This window comes from Pleurodeles waltl, chromosome 6 (assembly GCF_031143425.1).
Source record: "Pleurodeles waltl isolate 20211129_DDA chromosome 6, aPleWal1.hap1.20221129, whole genome shotgun sequence".
NCBI classification, from domain to species: domain Eukaryota; kingdom Metazoa; phylum Chordata; class Amphibia; order Caudata; family Salamandridae; genus Pleurodeles; species Pleurodeles waltl.
Window position 1 is genome coordinate 1,109,405,586 of NC_090445.1, and position 23,353 is coordinate 1,109,428,938.

The window sequence follows — 23,353 nt, forward strand, 5'->3', positions numbered from 1 at the left end:
CAACGCTGCTCCCTGGGGAGTAACCTCCTGCTAATGAAAGCAACAGGCTGGTCAAGGCCATTATCATTTGTTTGGGACACAACTGTCCCTATCCCATGTTCAGAGGCATCAGTCTGCACAATGAACTGCTTGGAGTAATCTGGAGCTTTTAGAACTGGTGCTGTGCACATAGCTTGTTTCAGGGTGTCAAAGGACTGTTGGCATTATTCCAGTTTACCTTCTTAGGCATTTTCTTGAAGGTAAGTTTTGTGAGGGGTGTCACTATTGATCCATATCCCTTCACAAACCTCCTGTAGTAGCCAGTCAAGCCAAGGAATGCCCTGACTTGAGTCTGGGTTTTTGGAGCTACCCAGTCCAGAATAGTCTGGATCTTAGGTTGGAGTGGCTGAACTTGGCCTCCACCTACAAGGTGTCCCAAGTAAACCACAGTTCCCTGCTTATCTGACATTTGGATGCCTTGATAGAGAGGCCTGCTGCTGGCAGGGCCTTTGAAACCTTCTTCATGTGGACCAGGTGATCCTGCCAGCTGGAGCTAAAGACAGCAATATCGTCAAGATAAGCTGCACTAAAGGACTCCAAGCCAGCAAGGACTTGATTCACCAACCTTTGGAAGGTGGCAGGGGCATTCTTTAAGCCAAAGGGCATTACAGTAAACTGATAATGCCCATCAGGTGTGGAGAATAATGTCTTTTCATTTGCTCATGGTGCCATTTTGATTTGCCAGTACCCTGCTGTCAAGTCAAAGGTACTCAAGTATCTGGCAGCACCCAATTTATCAATTAATTCATCTGCCCTTGGAATGGGATGGGTATCTGTCTTGGTGACAGAATTAAGTCCTCTGTAGTCCACACAAAACCTCATCTCTCTCTACCATCTTTTGTGTGAGGTTAGGGGACTAAGACCACTGGGCTAGCCCAGGGGCTGTCAGAGTGCTCAATGACTCCCAATTCCAGCATCTTGTGGACTTCCACTTTGATGCTTTCCTTAACTTGGTCAGACTGTCTGAAAATTTTGTTTTTGACAGGCATGCTGTCTCCTGTGTCCACATCATGGGTACACAGGTGTGTCTGACCAGGGGTTAGGGAAAAGAGCTCAGCAAACTGTTGTAAGACTTTCCTACAGTCAGCTTGCTGTTGGCCGGAGAGGGTGTCTGAATAGATCACTCCATCTACTGAGCCATCTTTAGGGTCAGTGGAGAGGAGCTCAGGGAGAGGTTCACTCTCAGCTTCCTGGTCCTCATCTGTAACCATTAACATGTTTACATATGCCCTGTCATGAAAGAGTTTGAGGCGGTTCACATGGATCACCCTTTTGGGGGTCCTGCTAGTGCCTAGGTCTACCAGGTAGGTGACCTGACTCTTTCTCTCTAGCACTGGGTAAGGGCCACTCCATCTGTCCTGAAGTGCCCTGGGAGCCACAGGCTCCAGAACCCAGACTTTCTGCCCTGGCTGAAACTCAACCATAGCAGCCTTTTGGTCATACCACATCTTCTGGAGTTGTTGGCTGGCCTCAAGGTTTTTACTTGCCTTTTCCATTTACTCTGTCATCCTGGAACGTAGGCCTAGTACATAGTCCACTATATCTTGTTTAGGATCATGAAGAGGTCGCTCCCAGCCTTCTTTTACAAGAGCTAGTGGTCCCCTTACAGGATGGCCAAACAGAAGTTCAAAGGGGGAAAACTCTACTCCCTTCTGAGGCACCTCTCTGTAGGCGAAAAGCAGACATGGCAAGAGGACATCCCATTTCCTTTTGAGCTTTTCAGGGAGCCCCATGATCATGCCCTTCAATGTCTTGTTGAATCTTTCCACAAGACCATTGGTTTGTGGATGGTATGGTGTGGTGAATTTGTAAGTCACCCCACACTCATTCCACATGTGCTTCAGGTATGCTGACATGAAGTTGGTACCCCTGTCAGACACCACCTCCTTAGGAAATCCCACTCTGGTAAAGATACCAATGAGTGCTTTAGCTACTCCGGGGCTGTAGTGGACCTAAGGGGAATTGATGAGGGTATCTAGTAGTATGATCCACTACTACTAGTATGTACTGGTTCCCTGAGGCTTTGGGAGGATCAACTGGATCCACTATGTCCACACCCACTCTTTCGAAGGGGACCCCCACCACTGGAAGTGGAATGAGGGGGGCCTTTGGATGGCCACCTGTCTTACCACTGGCTTGACAGGTGGCACAGGAGACCCTAAACTCCTTTATTTCTGGGACATATTGGGCCAATAGAAATGGTTGACTAACCTCTCCCAAGTCTTGGTTTGTCCCAAATGCCCAGCAAGTGGAATATCATGGGCTAAGGTCAGAATGAACTTCCTAAACTCCTGAGGCACTACCACTCTCCTAGTGGCACCAGGTTTGGGATCTCTTGCATCAGTGTAGAGGAGTCCCTCTTCCCAATAGACCCTATGTGTTCCAGGGATTTTTCCTTTGGTTTCTTCAGCAGCTTGCTGCCTAAGGCCGTCAAGAGAGGGACAGGTTTCTTGCCCCTTACACAACTGTTCCCTTGTGGGTCCCCCTAGGCCTAAGAGTTCAACCTGATAAGGTTCCAACTCCATGGGCTCAGTTCCCTCAGAGGGCAGAACTTCTTCCTGGGAAGAGAGGTTCTTTTTCTTTTGTTGTTTTGAAGCTGGTTCCCCAGTCTTCTTTCCTTTTCTCTTGGAGGGTTGGGCCATTATTCCAGACTCCAACACCTCTTTTTCACAGTGAGCTCTGCACTGTGCCCTTGTCCTGACACACATCAGTTCAGGGATACCCAGCATTGCTGCATGGGTCTTGAGGTTGAGGACTCCAGGTCATTTCCAAGCAAAGAGTCTACTGGGATATTTGAGGAGACTACCACCTGTTTCAGCCCAGTGACCCCTCCCCATTCTAAAGTTACCATAGCCATGGGATGTACTTTAGTCTGATTGTCAGCGTTGGTGACTGGATACGTTTGTCCAGTCAGGTATTGTCCTGTGGAAACCAATTTGTCTGTCACCATTGTGACACTGGCACCTGTATCCCTCAGGCCTCCTACGCTAGTCCCATTAATTAAGAGTTGCTGCCTGTATTTTTCCATATTAGGGGGCCAGGCAGCCAGTGTGGCTAAGTCCACCCACCCTCAGAAACTAATGTAACTTCAGTGTGAACCCTGATTTGCTCTGGGCACACTGTTGATCCCACCTGGAGACTGACCTGAAGACTGGCTATTCCAGTGCTAACTGGAGTAGAAGTTGAAGTGGAACCTTTCTTGGGACAGGCCTTGTCTCCAGTTTGGTGTCCCTGCTGATTACAGCTACGACACCAGGCCTTTTTGGGATCAAAGTTTTTACCCTTGTACCCCAAATTGGATTGTAAAGAGGCTTTGGACCCTCCCTCCTGAGCAGGTTTTTGGAGCCCTGTAGAATACTCTTTACTTTTACCCTTGGATGTCTCAACACTCTTCCCCTGGGGAGTCTTTGTGACCCCTTTCTTTTGGTCACCCCCTGTGGAAGTCTTGGTCACCCTAGTCTTGACCCAATGGTCCGCCTTCTTTCCCAATTCTTGGGGAGAAATTGGACCTAGGTCTACCAGATGCTGATGCAGTTTATCATTGAAACAATTACTTAAAAGGTGTTCTTTCATAAACAGATTGTACAGCCCATCATAATCATTTACACCACTGCCATTAATCCAACCATCCAGTGTTTTGACTGAGAAGTCAACAAAATCAACCCAGGTCTGGCTCGAGGATTTATGAGCCCCCCCCCTTAACCTAATCCTGTACTCCTCAGTTGAGAATCCAAAGCCCTCAATCTGCATCTTTTCCAGAGAGTCTATTCCTACACTTTCCAGTGAACATTTCCCAAAGGGGAGCACCCCAGTGAGATTTGTTTACTTTTCTGATTGCACAATCCCACTCAAAAGCTGTGAACCATTTGGTGATGTCATCAACATCTACATATTTAGTTACAATCCCTTTGAGGATCTTTAGCATGTCAGGAGTATCTCTGACCCTATTTAAATTGCTGCCACCATTGATGGGAGCTAAGCCCATCTCTTGTCTTTCCCTTTCTATGGCTAGGAGCTGTCTCTCCAAAGCCAATCTTTTGGCCATCCTGGCTAACAAGAGGTAATCTTCATTGAGGCTGCCCTCAATGCTTCCAGAGCTGTTGGACTCTCCTGTGAGAGAAGCAACATCTCTGACTATCACTTCTGGAGTCAGGGTTGGAGAAACCCTGGTCTCCCTAACTAGGACTGGAGGTGGGAATTCCTCCACATCACTAGTTTCCCCCCTCTGTGAGAACATCATCAGAGGGGTTGTTTTTAGCAAACTCTGCCAAGAGCTCCTGGAGCTGTACTTTGGTAGGGTTTGAACCAGTTTTTATCTTTTTGATTTTGCAGAGCGTCCTTAACTCTGGCATCTTAAGATGCAGGTAAGGGGTGAGGTTGAGCTCCACCACCATCTCTTCTGCAGCAGACATTATTTCTCTAAAAGCTGGAATACTTTTTAAGAATCTAAAACTATCTCTAGAACTTAATCCAAACTTGTACAAAAACTTTTAAACCTTAAAAGAAATGCTAACAGGGACTAACACAAGGCCCTAGTAGGACTTTTAAAAATTTAGAAAAATAGCTCAAATTTCAAAAATCAGTTTCCAATGACAATTTTTGGAACTTAGGGCCAGATGTAGCAAACTTTGGCGAGTCGCAAATGGCCCGAATCGCTATTTGCGACTCCGCAAAATCGGAAATGGGATGCAAAAATCCCATTTCCGACTCGCAAAAAGCGATGCGAGCCGTTACCGACTCGCAAAATTTGCGACCCCATTTTGCGACCTGCAAATAGGAAGTCGCAATTTGCGAGTCGCAAACCATGTGCAATAGCAACTCGCAAATTGCGACTAGTCGCAAAAAGCCCAGTTTGCATGTCCAATTTACCACTAACTCAGAGCAGGTGGTAACCATTACCAAAGTATAAAAGGAGACCCAGAAGGAATCTGGGTTACTCAAGATGGCGGAGATATACCTGATAGCAGTGAGGAGGAGAGCCCACGCAGCCCAGCAGAGGAGGAGGAGGAGCCAGAGACAGGAGAAGATTTACAGAACAAGGCAGACACTCTTCCAGCAAACTGAGGAGGAAATATATGATAAATACCGACTTAGCAGCACAGCTATACTAGAGTTAATAGATTTACTCAAACCACAGCTAGAACGCCAGACTGTGCGCGGCTGCGCCATCCCTACGAATGTGCAAGTGCTGTGCTCACTGCACCTCTTGGCCTCGGGGAGCTATCAGGGGGTCATTGCTGTGGTAGGTGGGGTATCCCAAAGTGCACTATCAAGGTTCCTCAGGGCATTCCTAGATGCCTTACTCACACACATGTCCCGATACATATACCTACCCAGGAATGAGGCAGAAATTAACAGCACCAAGTTGGACTTTTACCGGATTGCCAACTTTCCCCATGTCATAGGGTGTGTAGATGGGACACATATTCAAATATGCCCTCCTGCTAACCTGGAATATCTGTTCCGTAATAGAAAGTGTACCCACTCACTCAATATTCAGGTTGTTTGTGACGCCCATTATGTCATCACTGACATGGTTGCTAAATTTCCAGGCAGTACTCATGACTCCTACATTTTTAGGCACAGTGGGATACACCAACACCTGGAACGTGGGGAGTTTGGAGACGGATACCTCCTAGGTAGAGCTGCATACACCTTGTAGACATGCACACAGATCAATGTGCACACCAACCAGGACTTTCTAACAGTGTACTTTTTGTGCCCAACAGGTGACAGTGCATATGCACTACGGCCATGGATACTGACTCCGTACTTAACACCCAGCAATGAATGCGAGAGGTGATACAACAGTGCACATAAGAGGACCAGGAACTTGATTGAAAGAACCTTTGGATTGCTGAAAGCACGGTTCAGATGCCTCCACCGAAGTGGAGGTGCCCTCCAGTATACCCCCATAACGGCATTCAAAATAGTTGTCGCATGCGCTATCCTGCACAACATTGCCACCCGACGTGGGCTACCTCTCACCCCTGCAGACCCAGATTCTGAGGATGAAGAGCAAGAGCAACCACATCGCCATCATGGGGATAGGAGCATCGCTAATCAAGGCAGACTGAGACGGGAACACATTGCAACCCAATACTTTGGAAGGTACGTGCCAACTTCTAACATACTCACCAATGGAACAAACACTCCATGTGTTAAGTGGAACAAACAAATTATTTAATATGTGCAAAAACCAAACTATATACAAGGAAAAACTGTTCAGGGACTTCAAAAAGTCCACCTGGCATGGGACACATTGCCATCATGTGCCCCAACATCAGGGACAGTGGTTAGTTCGCAGCCTACGGTGGGCTCGGCCAGCCTGGCTGGTACCAGGTTGCTCAGCAGTGCTCTGCCTTGTACTCCCACTCCGTAGCACCCTGGCGTCACCAGCAGAGACACTGCTGACAGTGGAGCCCTCCTGTCTTGTGGGGTGTCCCCTGGACACCTACCGTGCCTCCATGAGGTCTATCACATGGGTGATCCGGCCCAGGCCCCGTGCCACATCACCCGCAAAGTGGCCCATGTCAACCTGGAGGCTGACTGTTCTCCTTGACAGCCCAGTTGTGTTCACTGCCAGTCTGCAAATAGAGGAGGCCATCCTGTCCAGCCTTTGGAGCAGCTGGCGGTCCCTGCGCCGCGTACCCTCACTCTGCGTAAGCAGTCCAGCCACCAGTTCGCTCATTGACAGGGCTAGGTCACCTGTGTTGTTCCCAATGACCTCCAGTTGTGCATGAACCTGCTGCATGCTGTTTGCATGGTTCCTCTCGAAGCGCTGCAGAACCCCACTAATCCGCCCTAACTGTTGATTCTGCAGGCGCTGACCCCGTAGCAGTTGTGCCTCCGTCGGTGTTGTGGATGGAAGCCCTGACTCTGCCTGCTGCCCTGCTCTCCTCATCCTGCGTCGCCTGCGCAGCGATGGAGGCCCTGTGATGTGTGATGTGGGACTCCGGCTTGTTACTGGTGCAGGCTCCAGGACCACTGTTGCAGCGGGAGTTGCCAGAGAGGGGATGGTGCATGTGGGAGTGGTGGCTGCTCCTGTTGTCTCCTCGTGGGGCTGGCTGACCATTGGCTCCTGGCTGCTTTGGCTGGTGGGGGTGTCTTGTGGGAGACCTGTGGGACATGGGGAAAACACTGTCAGTGTCTACTATATGTTGAACACTTCCTAATAAACATTTGCATATTAACTGCCTACTTGACTACATTGCCCATAATGCATCATGCTGGTGTTTGCTACTCTGAAATGGAGCTATCTTGGTTGTGCATGCCCCTGTGTACATGGTGGGTGGGGGTATGGCATTGATGGGGGTACAGGCATATCACATGGTACTCACTGGTTGATGTTCCGGGCTCAGAGGTGTCCAGTTCTCCAAATCCAGTTACTGACTCCGGCTCCAGGGTCTCCTCCACCCTTTCCTGCAGGGGTGTGGGGGGTGGTGGTATGGAAGATGGTCCCCCTCCTGTGCCTCTCATCTCCCGGAGCCTTTCTGCCACCTTCTCCTTGGTCCGGGAGCGGAGGTCGTACCACCTCTTCTTTAGTTCATCCACACTCCTGTGGCTGACCCCCAGGGAGTTTACCTTCTCCTGAATTTCCTGCCAAAATCGTTTTTTGGCAGAGTCTGGCACATTGAGGGCTGCCTTCCCCAAAAGCTCATCATGGTGCTGACAGCACTCATCTGTGAGCACCTCCAGCTCCTTCTCTGCAAACTTCAGCTTTCTCTTCCTGGGAGTGTCAGCCATGGTTGGTGGTGCTCTGTTAGCTGTGCTGCAGTTAAAAAGGGTGTGGTCCTCCCTCCTCCCAGGTGTGTTTGTAAACTTCCTGGCTGTGATGTCATCATCATGTGCCAGGAAGTGTTTTCCTGAGTGTTCTGGAGTGGTTTCTGGAGTGTTCTGCAGCACCTGCTTTCAATTTTCAGCACAGTCGCAATTTGCGACACCCACTCGCAAATTGCAAGTCCGTTTTTTGCGCGGTCGCAAACAGCGGACTCGCTATCTGCGGTGCGACTCCGGGTGCGAGTCGCAATTTGTCCGCGCAAATTCTACCTGCATTCCAGTTAGCGACACGCAAATTGCGAGTCGCACAAGCTCGCAAATTGCGAGTCGCTAATATTTTTGTACCTACATCTGGCCCTTAGTCGTGTGATCAGGTATTGGCTGAGTAGTCCAGCAAATGCAAAGTCTTGTACCCCACCGCTGATCCACCAATGTAGGAAGTTGGCTCTGTATGTACTATTTCAAAGTAAGAAATAGCATGCAGAGAGTTCAAGGGTTCCCCTTAGAGGTAAGATAGTGGCAAAAAGAGATAGTGTGGTCGAGCAGTAGGCTTATCAGAGGGCAGTGTTAAGCATTTGTTGTACACACACAGGCAATAAATGAGGAACACACACTCAAAGACAATTCCAGGCCAATAGGTTTTTATATAGAAAATATATTTTTTTAGTTTATTTTAAGAATCACAGGTTCAATATTTACAAACAATACTTGAAATGAAAGGTATTTCACTTAGGTATCTTAGGAACTTTGAATCACCACAATAGCATGTACAGTTTTGGCAAAAATGGCAATAAACTATTTTGAAAATGGACACTGCAAAAATCAACAGTTCCTGGGGGAGGTAAGTAAATGTTAGTTTCACAGGTAAGTACAACACTTACAGGGTTCAAAGTTGGGTCCAAGGTAGCCCACCGTATGGGGTTCAAGGCAACCCCAAAGTTACCATACCAGCAGCTCAGGGCCGGTCAGGTGCAGAGGTCAAAGTGGTGCCCAAAACACATAGGCTTCAATGGAAATAGGAGTGCTCCGGTTCCAGTCTGCCAGCAGGTAAGTAGCCGTGACTTCGGAGGGCAGACAAGGGGGGTTTTGTAGGGCACCGGGGGGGGGACACAAGCAGGCACAGAAAGTACACCCTCAGCGGCGGCCAGGTGCAGAGTGCAAACAGGCGTCAGGTTTTCAATAGAGATCAATGGGGAGACCCGGGGGTCTCTTCAACGATGTAGGCAGGCCAGGGGGAGTCCTCGGGGTTGCCACCACCTGGGCTAGGAAGAGGGCCGCCTGGGGGTCGCTCCTGCACTGGAGTTCGGTTCCTTCAGGTCCTGGGGGCTGCGGGTGCAGTGTGTTTTCCAGACGTCGGGTTCCTTGAAGCAGGCAGTCGTGGTCAGGGGGAGGCTCTGGATTCCCTCTGCAGGCGTCGCTGTGGGGGCCCAGGGGGGTCACCTCTGGCTACTCACGGGCTCGCAGTCACCGGGGAGTCCTCCCTGTAGAGTTAGTTTTCCGCAGGTCGAGCCGGGGGCGTCGGGTGCAGAGTGGAAAGCCTCACGCTTCCGGCGGGAAACATGTGGTCTTTAAAAGTTGCTTCTTTGTTGCAAAGTTGCAGTTTTGTTAAACAGGGCGGCTGTTCTCAGGAGCTTTTTGGTCCTTTTAGATGCAGGGTGGTCCTCTGAGGCTTAAGAGGTCGCTGGACCCTGGGGGATGCGTTGCAGTTTTTCTTGAAGTGGGGAGACAGGCGGGTAGGGCTGGGGCCAAAGCAGTTGGTGTCTCCGTCTTCTCTGCAGGACTTCAGGACAGCAGTCCTTCTTCATCTTCAGGTTGCAGGAATCTATCTTCCTAGGTTCTGGGGACCCCTAAGTACTCAATTTAGGGGTGTGTTTAGGTCTGTAAGGTTAGTAGCCAATGGCTACTAGCCCTGAGGTTGGCTACACCCTCTTTGTGCCTCCTCCCGGTGGGGAGGGGGTCACATCCCTAATCCTATTGGGGGAATCCTGCAAGATGGAGGATTTCTAAACGTCAGAGTCACCTCAGCTCAGGACGCCTTAGGGGTTGTCCTAACTGGCCAGTGACTCCTCCTTGTTTTTCTCATTATCTCCTCCGGCCTTGCCGCCCAAAGTGGGGGCATTGGCTGGAGGGGCGGGCATCTCCAACAGCTGGGATGCCCTGTGGCACTGTAACCAAGGGGGTGAGCCTTTGAGGCTCACCGCCAGGTGCTGCGGTTACTACAGGGGGAGGTGAGAAGCACCTCCACCCAGTACAGGCTTTGTTCCTGGCCACAGAGTGACAAAGGCACTCTCCCCATGTGGCCAGCAACATGTCTGGTGTGTGGCATGCTGGTAAAACTAGTCAGCCCACCCTGGAAGTCGGGTATGTTTTCAGGGGGCATCTCTAAGATGCTCTCTGGGTGTATTTCACAATAAAATGTACACTGGCATCAGTGTGCATTTATTGTGCTGAGAAGTTTGATACCAAACTTCCCAGTTTTCAGTGTAGCCATTATGGTGCTGTGGAGTTCGTGTATGACAGACTCCCAGACCATATACTCTTATGGCTACCCTGCACTTACAGTGTCTAAGGTTTTGCTTAGACACGGTGGGGTCATAGTGCTCATGCACCTATGCCCTCACCTGTGGTATAGTGCACCTTGCATTAGGGCTGTAAGGCCTGCTAGAGGGGAGACTTATCTATGCCATAGGCAGTGTGAGGTTGGCATGGCACCCTGAGGGGAGTGCCATGTCGACTTAGTCATTTTCTCCCCACCAGCACACACAAGCTGGCAAGCAGTGTGCATGTGCTGAGTGAGGGGTCCCCAGGGTGGCATAAGACATACTGCAGCCCTTGGAGACCTTCCCTGGCATCAGGGCCCTTGGTACCAGAGGTACCAGTTACAAGGGACTTACCTGGGTGCCAAGCTTGTGCCAATTGTGGAGACAAAGGTACAGTTTAGGGAAAGAACAATGGTGCTGGAGCCTGGTTAGCAGGCCTCAGCACACTTTCAAATCATAACTTGGCATCAGCAAAGGCAAAAAGTCAGGGGGTAACCAGGCCAAGAGGCATTTCCTTACAACGACAAACTCTTTGTGGGGTATGTTGGTACAAAGAAGGGTCGGGCGGTGCAGAAATGATCCATTTCACGCTGGGTCGTTCTCTGTATAAAGATCTGCTACGCTTTGGCAAAGAAGCAGCCTCCCGAGGGCTTGAGAGCTCATTCTGCTAGGGGGAAAGCTGCTACCACTGCGTTAACATGTGGCATACCAGTGGTGGACATCTGTCAGGCGGCAACATGGGCCTCTTTGCACACGTTTGCAAAACACTACTGCCTGGATAGCCAGGTGAGAAGAGAGGGGCATTTTGCCCGGTCTGTTTTGCAGGACTTCCTAGTGTAAAAATCTCCTTCAGACCCACCGCGAGGGGTTATAGCTTGGGTATCTATTCTAAGGTAAGGAAGCTGCAGCTCGAAGTCTCTATCAGATGAACAAGTTACTTACCTTCGGTAACAAGGTATCTGGTAGAGACTCTATCTAGCTGCAGATTCCTTACACCCACCCAAGCCTCCCCGCTCTGCGTATATGTTTTTATACAGATGTATGTGTGTATATATATATATATATATACATATATATATATATATAATGGATACATATGATTTTGGCATTTTTGCCTTTCTTAAAGGCATGAAAGAATTTTTACGTCAAACAGTCAAAGAGGTAAAATCCATAACTGTTGGTTCTTCCATGACTCTGCGCTTCTGGCGTTGGAAGTTGTGGAAAAGAACTGACGTACGCGCGCCGAGACGGCGTCTATATAGACAACCGTGACGTCATAGACAGCTCCAATGACGCTGACGACGCACGCAGAGCTGGTCGACGCACGCGGACCCGAACGACGACGCCCGATGGCGCGCACATGGTACTGCTCAGAAAAAACTCCGGATTCGAACCTGGCGCCAGGGAATTCTAAGATAAGGAATCTGCAGCTAGATAGAATCTCTACCAGATACCTCGTTACCGAAGGTAAGTAACTTGTTCTTCACAGGCCAGCTGTTGGAGCATCTGTCTGCTTGGATTGCTGAAAGGGAATAATCCCCAAGGTCCAAACAGGGTTCTCTAAACTAACCTGCACCATAACAAATATTATGGCCATTGGATTCCTTATTGACAAAGCAAAGACACAGGAACAGCAGTTCCACTTATGCTTTGTCGACTTTAAGGCCGCATTGACATGGAGAGGAATCTGCTGTGGAAGAAGTTTTCAAACTGGGGACTTCCATATCCGCTTCTTCACCTGATAATAGCCCTTCATACGGATACATGGGTCCAGATAAAACTAGGAACAGGCTCTCATCTCTCGAGGAGGATACAAACTACCAAAGGTCTTAAACAGGGCTGCGTTCTGGCCCTTACACTTTTTATTCTATACCTAGCAGACCTGTTTGGTTCCCTTGTTTTTACAACCCCGCACGCCCCCAAAATTGGAGACCTGAAACTACCATGCCTAATGTATGCAGATGATCTTGTGTTGATCAGCCATATGGAAATAGGGCTCCAGAGACTAATAAATGCCGCACAACAATACTCGGCTGCCAACTCCCTGACAGAGAACTTTGAAAAAACACGGACATCGTCAATCAGAGCTAAGGCCCCCTCTAACAAATGGTTCTGGGGCAAGACACAGCTTTTTCAAACAGAAAAGTACAAATACCTCGGCATCACCATTGACAAATCAGGGAATTTTGGGCATCAAAGAGGGTGTATCATGGGGTAAGTCTTAGCCATAGCACTATCCTTAAAAAGAATAAAAGCAGACTTGAATGGTTCCTCTTTCATCCCCTCTTACTGGTACTAAAAGCCAAACTCTTGCCCACAATAACATATGGCAGTGAAGTACAAGACAGAGATTCAGAAATCCTAAATCATACAGTGAGCAAAGCCTATTGGATTTTCTTTAACCTTCTTAAATTTACTTCCCCTGCTCAACTCAGATTGGAGTTCAGCCTACTGGATCAATCGCTGGCTAGACGAGGTGCATATATAAACTTTTTGGAGCAAAGTCCGAAGTGTCACCCCAGACTCTCTTAACTATCACCTATGGCAGGAGCTCGAACGTAAGAACACCTCCCCATCCAGAGTTTACCTAGAGGACTCACTTAGGATGACTGAGCTTACTGATCTCTGGAGGATCCCAATCTCGCACAGCATTTTAAAAAGCTGTCTGGAAATCAATCCAACTTCAATCCCTCCTGGGGGACAAAGCAACTTTTTCATGGACATCTCACTCTTGGATAACTCTGAATACTCACACGAGTCTGGTCCCACAAGCCTATCTTTGCCACAGTTTTTCAAGGCAAACAAAAGAGCAATTTTTAAAGTATCGGCTAGGACTTCTACCATGTGCTCTAAACTCCGCCCCTTGGCTGAAAAACGCAACAAGCACAACCTGTTGTTTATGCGGAGAAGGCACAGAAGATCTCCCACAAGTCCTTTGTTCATGTGATCATCTTGAGTCTGAAAGAAAAACTTTACTGAAGAACAAGTTCAATGAAAGAGGCCTACGTACAAGGAGACAAGCCATGCTGGCGTGTTTTTCACCTGGGGACCTGCAACTGAACTGCACCCTAATGAAATTTCTATCCCAGGTAACACAGAAACAGCGCTTAACACAGCAAGCCGTCGACTCTGCGCACCATTTTTCTCCAATCCTTAACACGGGCCCTTTGGTACCAGACCTCTGCTATCATGATTAACTGAGCTCTTAGCCATCACATGTGCCTAAGCAACAAACTAGTGGAAAAATTACGAGCCAACTACTCAAATTTTAACATTGTAAACAACAATGTGTCCATTGGTGCTTACTGTTTTATGTAACGGCTGTGCTAAGCGTTTTATGCAATGGTTTTAGGTAACTATGCAAATAAGATATCTACATACTGCTATAAATGTTGAATACAGGGTTTCACATGTCTTCATCGTCCAGAGCACTTGACCTTGCCAGTTCCCCTTAGTTTGGCAAAAGAGCGTTTTCCAACAGCAGAGTAGCTGCTAAAACATTTATAATATAATGAAAAAGAGAGCTGATGGCTTGAAAATGACGGGACCAGCATAGAGGTAACATTGTCAGTCTTGTTGGAAATAGCCCTTTTTGCAGGGTTATCCCCAAGCTTTTTGCCCTCTTCCTCCTATTTTTTCACGTCTGTTTTTGCTGGTTTATTGTCTGTGCACACTTTACCACTGCTAATCAGTGCTAAAGTGCAAGTACTCCCAATAGAAACTGTACTCTTGATTGGTTTATCCATGATTGGCATATTTGATTTACTGGAGTCCCTAGTAAAGTTCCCTAGAGGTGCCCAGGGCCTTTAAATCAAATGCTACCAGTGGGCCTGCAGCACTGGTTGTGCCACCCACATTAGTAACCCTGTAACCAAGGCTCAGTGTGTGCAGTTGTAAACTGGCAATTCAACTTGGCAAGCGTACCCACTTGCCAGGCCTAAACCTTCCCTTTTTATACATGTAAGGCACTCCTAAGGTAGGCCCTAGGTAGCCGCATGGGCAGGGTGCAGTGTAGGTTTAAAGTAGGACATGTACTGGTGTGTTTTACATGTCCTAACAGTAAAATACTGCCAAATTCGGTTTTCACTGTTGCAATACCTATCTCTCTCATAGGTTAACATGGGGGCTGCCTTTAAATAACTTTAAAGCGCAGATTTCCTTTGGGAGCATATAAAAATGTGGAGTTTATGGTCTCTGAACTCACAATTTAAAAATACACCTTTTAGTTAAGTTGGTTTTTAGATTGTTAGTTTGAAAATGCCACTTTTACAAAGTACGCGTTCTCTAGCTTAATCCATTCTGTGACTCTGCCTGTTTGTGGATTCCCTGTCTGGGTCAGTTTGACAGTTGGGCTGTTCACACCTCTCCTCTTAACAGTGACACAAAGGGGGCTGGGGTATAGCCTGTATATCGTGATGAGCCATCTGTGCTGGAAGGGAGGGGAGGAGTGGTCACTCACATCTGAAAGGACTGTGCCTGCCCTCAAACAATGCAGTCTCCGACCCCCCTGGTGTATGTCTGGGGCCTGGCACTTGAGACCTTGCTTTGAAATTTGCCAACTTCAAAGGCAGAAAGGGGTATAAGAAGATGATGCAAAACCCCAGACTTTTAGAATCTTTCTGGAATCAAGAGGAAGCTCTGCACGGAGAAGAGCTGAAGAGCTTGAGGAGGAGGAGTACTGTCCCTTTGCTGTGCTGCTTTGGTGGACTGGCCTGCAGTTGCTGCTTCTGCCTGAAAAGAGTGCAAATGGGTGATCTTTGCTGTGTATCCTGCTTGAGAAAGTTCTCCAAGGGATCAGAGTAGAGCTTGCCTCCTGTTGGAAGTCTCAGGGATACCAGAGACTTAAGTTTCATCTGCCTACAGGACTGGGAGCTGTGTGTTTTGTGCTGCAACAGAAGAAAAACCACCATGACGCCGCCAACGACGACGCTGGCCGGCACCGTGACCTGCTGCCACTGCACGTAGTCGCATTGCCCCGCTTCGCACCAAGACCATGGTCTCACCGACGCCGTCATCGGATAGCTTTACCGAGCTGCTGCTCGCGCCTTGACCTTTGGGCCCCGCAGTTGGCATCGCCTGCTCACACCGCAGCCTAGGCATCCCAGATGATGCCGCTCCTGCTGACGCCGACGCTGCCTGCACTCTGGCCTGTGGACACCGCTTGCGAGGAGCACGAAGCACTGTCCCTCACTGCTGCCCGGTCCACCGACGCTAGCACCATTGAATCCAGTGTCGTCACCAGGCATCCCTGCCTGTACTGTGGCCTGTGGACACCGCTCGTGAGGGTCACAAAGCACCGTCCCGACCCGCACCACCGGCTTGGGCCTACCGATGACAGCGATTTAGCAACGACGAGGATGCTGCCTGCACCGTGACCTGTGGACACTGCACGTCGTACTGTCCCACTTCACACCGCAGCCCTGGTCTCACCGACGCCGCTGGATGCTGCACAGAGCTGCTGCCTGCACCGTGACCTGTGGGCACCGCACGTTACATCTTCCCGCTTCGCACAGCAGTCCCAACGCCATCCACGCCAGCGCTCCTGACTTCATCAGCCCGGAGTTCTATCTGCAACGCGTGTGACTTCAAGGGCCCGATGACTCCAGAACCGACACCACTACGCCAGCGACACCGCTCTCCGGAGCTCACCACGAGGATCACGATGCCCTGCAAATCCAAAGTACTGTTTGTGGGTCTTCCCGACACCGTAGCTGGCCTGCGACACCGCAGCCGGCCCCAGGTGGAGCTATTGACTTCAAGGAACTGTATTTTTAAGATAAATCTTACATAATTCATATCTTTATAAATGTATGTTGGATTCTTATCATTTTAGTCTTGTTTTACACAGATAAATATTGACTGGGTTTCTAAAACTGGTGTGGTGTCCTTTTGTATTGTTTTCACTTATTACTGTGTGTAATGTGCATTTGCACACCAGGGGTATTCTCCTTTGAGAGGAGATTAGTGTCTCAAGAGTTTTCATCTAAGAAAGAAGTTTTCCTGGCAGTTTCCCAAGTAGAATTTTTAGACTTGAGCAGAAGATAAGGGCAGTAAGAATTCTCTTGAAGGACAAAGAAATATAAATATAAATATATATATATATATATATATATATATATATATATATATATATATATATATATATATATTAATGTTTGAATCATCTCCCTGTGAAAGGGGAATGAACTCACTGTTACTATTAGTTTACCTCACTTCAAAGACAATTGTTGCGATTTTGGATTACTTAAAAAGGAATTGAATAATCTACAGTTTTTTGGGCAGCATCTACATCTACACTTCAGGTATATATAGGTTTGATAAGATTCCTATTGCTAGAAAGGAACAACAAACGAAGACTAAATTGAATCTAATACTGAGAATAATATTATTCAGAGAGGAGCTTGCTTAACAAATGATTCAGGTTGGAAGAGACTTAGAATTGTGAGAAATAACATGCCTGAATTGTTGAATGAATAGTAGTATAGGTGTAATTGCTTTTGTCATTTATACAGGTTCCACCTTGGATTCTTCCTAAGAATAGACATGTGAACACCTATTACGTAGAATACACTATCTTTTACGTGTTAGAAGATTTTGGCAGGCACTGGATCTGGAGGCGGCCTCTCTTTTCTCTCTCACATTCCCCTTTCCGCCTTGTGGCTGTTGGGCACAGACTGTTTTCTAGTCTGTGTGCGCAGATACAGAAGGGAATTGGGATCTGTTCTTCTGCTCCCGTGGAAGTCTTGGCTCAAGTCGGTACTCCTCCTGACATCTAGCCACTGCAGCTTTTGCAGTGCAGAAGGGCACCGCTATAGTTATGGGGGCACCCCTGATGCTTTACACAGCATATGCTGTGTTTGCTATCATTCAGAAAGCCAAGACAACTCTGACTTCTCAGAGAGTGTCAGAGTATGAGGTGATACTGTCGCTACCATCTTTGAAGGACATGAATTGTCCTACAGTAAACCCTGCGACATTCTTTGCGTACCCAATGTTAAACCCTGAGGAGGATAAGCACGACTGTGCAACACATAGTCCTAACGAATGCAGCCAAACCACACAGAACCCTCTACCAGGTAGCATTCTCTGTTTTGTTGACGGTTATTCCACAATTGACCAGGAGACAGGAATTAGACACACAGGGGTAGCAGTAGTCATAGCTCAGCAGCATGGTTCCTTTGACACACTACAGGTCAGAGAACAAGTGACATTACCTGTGCATTATTCTGCCTAGGCAGCGGAACTGACAGCATTATTAACGGCCCTCAAGTCAGGAGCAGGAGATATAATTACCATCTACTCAGATTCAGCACTTGTAACAACAACTGTGCACTCCAGCATCATGAGATGGAACTGGCAAGGGTTTCTTAAATATGATGGTAGTCCTGTGATGCATATAAAACTCTTAGAGGCTCTAATAGAGGTACTTGTGCTACCACAGGCAGTGGCAGTTGTGAAATGTGCAGCACACAAATGGACAGGATGTTGTGTACTGGAGTAACACACTAGCAGATCAAGCAGCTAAGGACGCAGCTAGGGATGCACCCCCAAAGGTACCATCAGACCCACAACCTGCCTCTGTTCTTGTGGCTCAGATTGCCTCTGAATCCAAGACTACCACAGGCAAGGACACACCTCATTACACTAAGACAGCAAGGTTATACCTGAGAGAATTGAAGAAGCTGCTTCTTTGAACGAAAAACAGTTATGGGAAGATAGAGATTGCAGCCAGTCAGGGAATGACCTAGTGTATAGACAATTATTTACTGGAAAACCAGTAGTGCCACAAGCCCTGCTTGCAATCGTCCTGGATCAGACCCATTTGCCAGCCCACACCCCAGGGATTATTTGGCAACACAAATACAACAACACTGGTTTGAACACAATTTGTATGACACAATTACCATGTAACTACATAGCTGTATGCTCTGTCAGCAGTATTCTCCTAATCCCACTTTGAAAATGATAAACTCCACTATTCCATGACCGCAAGGTCCCTTTAAAGACCTTCATTTGAACTTCGTGGATATGGTTGATAGGTGCAGTAACTACAGGTACCTCATTGTGGTGGTCGGCCCATTCTCCAGATGGACAGGGGCAGGACCATGCATTCATTGTGATGCAAAATCAGCAGCTACATTCCTGGTTCAGGAAGTGATTCCACAAAGGGGAATGCCACAAGGGATAAGATCTGACAATGGCACTCATTTTTGCAATGCAATATTTGAACATATCACAGCAGTATTAGAGATAAAGCACAAATTGTCCCCTGTGTACCACCCTCAAAGTAATGGAATAGGAGAGTGCATGAATGGCCTCATGAAGAGCAAGATCAGCAAGTTATGCAGTATCCTGAATAAAAAAAAATGGTTATACTGTTTGTCAACAGCACTATTTTCCCTGAGGGATAAATCAAGCTCAGACTACAACTTGACACCCCACCAATTAGTGACAGGGCAATCCATAAATGTCCAAGCCCCTTCCACTAGAAGTAAAATTCAAGGAGAAAGTTTGTCCCAAGCACTGAATGATTAAAAGCATATGTACTTGTGTGAAATAATTAAATGTGCAAGGTTCATCTCCAAACAGGTCACGAAAGGAAAAGAAAAGTGCCCCAAAGCAGAAGTCGACCTCCCAGAGGTGAAAATAGGAGATCAAGATTTGTACGCAATTTGATTCGTAAATGGAAGGAGAAATGATTTGCGGGCCCCTACACAGTCACCATGGTCGCACCAATCACTCTCAAGGTGGACAGCAATAAACCCTTGATTCATCACAGCCATGTGCGTCTCGACCCAACTTTTCACCAAAAATAATGGACAATGTAAATTAAATGGGGGGGAGGGGCAAAAATTGTCACCTCAAAAGGGCCCCTTCCAACAGTATTTTTGTACTATTTTTTGAATGGACAATACAAAAGATATGTATTTTTGCTTTTATACTTCTTTTTGTCTCTTAATTCTATCCTTCTTTGTCTTTGCTAGCAAAGGACCATCTAATACCAATGTCTTTCACATCTTGAGAGAGCTCTCTGATAGCAATGTGACCCGTAATGCCCATGCTAAATTGTCAGACAACCTATGATTTCAGCACGTTAGAAATAGGTGCAAAGACCACAAACAAGTTGTGCGTTAAGGGGCTCCAGAATTCCTCATGCTACTGGTTCAGATAGACTGCACGCCACAAAGGAAGTACCACCAAACAGAGTTCACTGCTTATGACATCTGTACTTGTGTAAAATTAAGGCCCAGATGCAACACGTCAAAGTAGGTTACTTCCTAGTCAATTCCAAAAGATACAAAACTTTACTGGAAGTACTATACATCCTCGCAGATAAGCAAGACATCAGGAAAGAAATATCACACATTAGAAAAACAGGTCGCTCGACCACTGTAGATTGGACCCTACTGAAAGTAACAACTATTTTGCAACCCCCTTCCACCCAGATTGTGTTGGGAAGCCAGGGTTTAGAGTAACATGGTCAGTCTTTGCTCATAACCAATGGCATCCCGACATTAAATTTTCCGGCAGGGATATGTCTTTATGAAATGGCACTGATATTAGCCAGAATGCAATAAAGAATTGTACAACTATCTGGGCCAAAAATATTTCGCGCACTACATGGATAGATAGCACTGTAAGTCCCCAGGCTGTCCTGAAACTGACTTCTGTTTCCTTATGTTTTAAGGGAAATGGCACTACTGACGTAGGCCTGAATATTGGTTGTAAGGTCACAGTCTTCCACGCTGACATGCAGTGGGGGCACCTTCAGCCTTATGGATTTCTTCTGGCAGTGTGGAGAGCTACTGTATGCCCAGTTACCACCTAACTGGAGAGGGATTTGTTTCATAGTGACTTTGCATGCTCCAGTTTTGGTAATACCTGGAATAAATATTTCTGCTTTGCATAAACACTCCTTCAGCCTTCCAACGATCTTGCTACATCACAGCTGAAGGAAGAGAACTTCAGAATTCTATTGCACAAGCACCTGGAATTAGGTTCCCCAAGACTGCTGAACTTTTCTTTGGGAGTATCTTGCCATTTGTCTAATCAAAAGCAACAGCTTGTTGGTCCGGATCACATGGTGGGAGCTCCTCAGGGTCATTAACACCACCAATGAGTGCTTCAGTGCCACAAAGGAAGAACTGCGTGCCCTGAGTATGATGGTGATGCTCCACAATTATGTACTGGACCCTATGACTGCCATGCAAGGAGGGGTTTAAAGAAGATAGACACTGTGTGCTGCACTTTTATTCCAGTAAATGATGCAGAGAATGGAACTTTGTCAAAGGCAATGCAGACACTGCATAATTTACAAACTAAGATGATAGATGGAGGAGGTGCGCCCCAGATAGTTCCTTCAGTGGTTGGTTTGCGTCACTGGCATCCTGGATTTTGGGAGTGTTGGGGACTCTGTTACCAATGGCTAATATACTGTATTGCTAATATACTGTATTATACCATCAATTTTAGCATGTGTTAGTAGAACAGGTGCTGAGGCTGGAGGGATGTATTTAATTAGAACTCCAACAAACATAGTGGATTCCCAGGGCAACATGTATCACCTGGTATCCAAGACAGACCAAGATGAAGGTAGTTAAAATATCAACTAGGGGTGCAATGTTTTAGAAATGTAAAAAATAAACACTGTAAAAATATGAAATTTGGAAATATCTTGCAGCATCAAGCCCAAGCAGAAACCACACAGCCATTTCATAGTTAGAAACAAGTTTAGGCCGTTATAACCCCCACACTGACACGAGCAAGGTGAAAAGTTCATTTAAGGGTATAATGGAATAAGAAAAATTAAAGGGTTTTCAGTTAAAGGCCAACTCATGTCTAACAGACCCACAAGCATTTACAACATCTGCACACAAATCCCCCTGCACACTCTCCTTGCCTACAAACAGATTGCGGCCTGATAAGACAATTGGTACATAATTGAAGCTCAGAGCACACAGGGAGGAGACCAAATTCTGAGCACACAGAGGTCTCAGACACACAATGCAGCCAGCACCCACTTTACGTAAATTACATGTACCATGAGGCATTCACACAATCATGGGTCAAAGAATACCCTGTTATAAAGCATTGTTGAATGTATAACAAAGAATATGCAATGTATTCGCTCAGGAATTCGGGGTTATGTGGTCACATGTTTTCAGGTGTTTTTCCATTTTAAGTCTATAACTTGCAAGTTAACTATTATTTACTATAGGTAATAAAACATTGTATCGAAATTTATAAAAAGGCCTGTCCATGAACAGGCATTTGAGAAAAACCACAGAGGCAGAGTGTGCAGGGCTGAGGTGCAGTCCGCAGTGTTGTGGTGGCATGGTAAACATTGGCTTGAGAGGCTACCCAGTGCGTAGATAAATTGCAAGCATTTACCTCAACACCTTTTGTGTGTTTCTCGGCTACTTCTGCCTCGACACATTGAAGGTGAGCTGACAGCCAGCCCATACATATTACTCTCTTTTTGTAATCTTTATTTTCATTCATTTTCAAAGTAAATACAAACACAAAGAGAGTAGGTACAGGATACATAATACCTCAGGCACCACTGGGGGGGGGGGTTAACAGGAAGGAGGGGACCACAGAAAGGAAAGGAAGTAGGGGGCACCCAAAAAAGGAAGGGGATGCTGACAGGGCTAAAGGCGGGGTGGGTTGATCAGAGCAGGGCACGTTTCCATAAGAGGCGCCCGCCAATAAAGGTGCCTACAATTGCAGATAGGCCTCAAGCTTTATGTCAAGAGAATAAGGGATCTTCCCATAGGATTCTGTCTGGAACATGGCAGCAAGTAATTCTGGGGGTTATTCTAACTTTGGAGGAGTGTTAATCCGTCCCAAAAGTGACGGTAAAGTGACGGATATACCACCAGCCGTATTACGAGTTCCATAGGATATAATGGACTCGTAATACGGCTGGTGGTAAATCCGTCACTTTTCCGTCACTTTTGGGACGGATTAACACCTCCTCCAAAGTTAGAATAACCCCCTCTGTGTTGGAGGGGACATGAAGGAAGAGCCAATGCCGTAGGGAGGCAGAGCTTCATCGAAGTCAGAGTGGTGACAAAGAACCCACATTCATGGTGTGTTATGGGGTGGACACGTGTTAGGTTGTGCATACTAATCCAGACTGACAGACTGCGCTCTGTGTTTATTTTGCAGGGACAGGCTGGTGTTAACCCACGGTTCAGAGAAAACAAGTATGTAAAATAGCTAAAACAACCTTAGACTTTGCATTTTTGAACAGATATCAGATCAGAGTTTAGGCTTTCTCCCTCTACAGGGCTATCAAATTATTCTGCTTCTATAGGGTCAGTAAAGGGATCCCAGTCGTATTCAACCTGGTTGGTGACCAGAAGAAATACAACCAAACTTAACCCTGCAAAGCAATGGTCTCCAGTGAGTAAATTGTGAACTACCAGTATCTTACCAGCTGCTAGCAAGTAACCCACAAACATGGAGCCCAGCCCACTGCAGTATACAGAGGGCACGCAGGGGATACTTCACCCAACCATCTTGGTTGAGGCCTTTTACTCGTGACGTTCTGGGGCCTGACCTACTATGGATCTTGAGCAACTGGGTCTAGAACCCCTTCTGGACTTGACTTCTTTGTGGTAGCTGTGAACGAGCAGCCAAAGGCTTCCTTAGGGGGCTGGGGGGGACAGTGTAGATACAGGTACGTGAACACAACTCAAAGTGCAAACAGTACAAACAATAAATCAATGTCCAGTCAAATATATGCCTTTATAAGAAAAATAACTGTTTTATTTCTATCTCTGCACATGCAAAGGAATAATGATATGCACAAGCTTAAGGTTGGGGATCTCATAGTTGTCAAGGAAATCCCTGTCCCACCCTCTTCCTTTTAATGTGTGTAGGGTTATTTCCTATTCACAGATGGCCACATCCAGGGAATTCTCACTATTAAGCTGTACTCAAGAGTTCCCCTTTGACTCTTCAAAAATTAGTCAAAAGTGTCTTTAGCA

At 47.0% G+C, this 23,353-nt stretch overlaps 2 long non-coding RNA genes across 4 annotated transcripts in view; both read left to right on the plus strand.

Annotated features, from left to right (window-relative positions):
* The window catches only part of LOC138300620 (uncharacterized), a 25,011-nt gene extending 17,767 nt beyond the window's left edge, over positions 1-7,244 (plus strand). For both annotated transcript variants that reach the window (XR_011204971.1, XR_011204972.1), the window contains exons 2-3: positions 5,769-6,150; positions 6,863-7,244. This is a non-coding gene — a long non-coding RNA (uncharacterized lncRNA). The remainder of the gene's footprint in view (positions 1-5,768; positions 6,151-6,862) is intronic.
* LOC138300621 (uncharacterized) overlaps positions 1-22,221 on the plus strand; it is a 179,313-nt gene extending 157,092 nt beyond the window's left edge. For both annotated transcript variants that reach the window (XR_011204973.1, XR_011204974.1), the window contains one exon: positions 18,948-22,221. This is a non-coding gene — a long non-coding RNA (uncharacterized lncRNA). The remainder of the gene's footprint in view (positions 1-18,947) is intronic.
* The last annotated feature ends 1,132 nt before the right edge of the window (positions 22,222-23,353 follow it).